This window comes from Anopheles funestus (assembly GCF_943734845.2).
Source record: "Anopheles funestus chromosome X unlocalized genomic scaffold, idAnoFuneDA-416_04 X_unloc_45, whole genome shotgun sequence".
NCBI lineage: Eukaryota > Metazoa > Arthropoda > Insecta > Diptera > Culicidae > Anopheles > Anopheles funestus.
Genome location: NW_026045171.1, coordinates 192501 through 193856, shown reverse-complemented (window position 1 = coordinate 193856; position 1356 = coordinate 192501). Strand labels below are relative to the sequence as shown.

At 50.5% G+C, this 1356-nt stretch overlaps 1 non-coding gene across 1 annotated transcript; it reads left to right on the top strand.

Moving 5' to 3' along the window:
* Window positions 1-575: 575 nt before the first annotated feature.
* LOC125773664 (5.8S ribosomal RNA) lies at window positions 576-733 on the top strand. Its single transcript, XR_007420285.1, has one exon. It is a non-coding gene; the product is annotated as a 5.8S ribosomal RNA (ribosomal RNA).
* Window positions 734-1356: the final 623 nt, after the last annotated feature.

The window sequence follows — 1356 nt, the reverse complement described above, 5'->3', positions numbered from 1 at the left end:
TCCACGCACACGAGTTGCCTGAGTAGCGACAGGTATACCGATGTGCAATACGTATCCGGCCATAGGCACGGAACGAACAGGAACTGTGGTGCAGACATACAAGGGCCATGGGGCGGTACGCAAAGGATACGGATGAGCGAGTATGCAGGCCCAATACTCAATAGCTCGATCCGATCCAAGCACATGAGTTGACTGCGGCGTCAGGTTAACCGATGTGCAATACGTATCCGGCCATAGGCACGGAACGAACAGGAACTGTGGTGCAGACATACAAGGGCCATGGGGCGGTACGCAAAGGATACGGATGAGCGAGTATGCAGGCCCAATACTCAATAGCTCGATCCGATCCAAGCACATGAGTTGACTGCGGCGCCAGGTTAACCGATGTGCTAAGAGAGTTGTTCCTGGGCCTTCAAAGTGACTTCAAAACTATCTTAGCGAATGGTGGCCATGGGCGTAGACATGAGCCACAAGTCACAAGGCCTGGGACTATTGGGTAATAAAGACAACTTAGTCAGAAAGTTAGTCTTTGGACGTACCACCGGGATTGTGTTACATTGGGAACCTTACTATAAAACCCTAGGCAGGGGATCACTCGGCTCATGGATCGATGAAGACCGCAGCTAAATGCGCGTCACAATGTGAACTGCAGGACACATGAACACCGATAAGTTGAACGCATATTGCGCGTCGGACGATTAAACCCGGCCGATGCACACATTCTTGAGTGCCTATCAATTCCTTGATATACAACAAACCAAACTTCAGGGTGGAGCGTGCCACAATAGAACACTATGGCGAGCAGCCCGTCTAGTGTCGTGGGGGAAACACGCTTCCACACTGTGCATAATGGCGTGCTCGGGACCTTTGTTGGGACCGCAGGGCGCTGAAAGTAAAGGGGTGAACCGCATAAATCGCACGCACGTAAACGCGCACACACACAAATAGAGTGAGACGTATCGTAGGATACCGCTAAGAGTACGTTGTGAAACATGGGGAAATTCAATCGAAAACCTCTTTGATGTCCAAGAATTCGTTGACCGTATCCGTCGTAATACTGGATCAACGTGCTTGGGGGAAAACGTCAAAGGGTTTTATAATAGTGGTGCATGATTAACCCATTGATGCCCGAGGGGAACATGTTGTCCAATACAATAGTGGTGCAGTTGGCTCGACATGCTCGGGGGGAGACATCGTGGGTCCAAGTCGACCAAGTCGACCGAGAGTTGTTGTTGAGAGATCGAATCAAAACGATGCCGAGCGGAACTCGTTGTCCTTATTGGAGTGATATTCGGACAACGTGCTCGGGGGGGCCATCGTTGATTCAAAAATGACCGTAAATTGCCCAATCCGTGT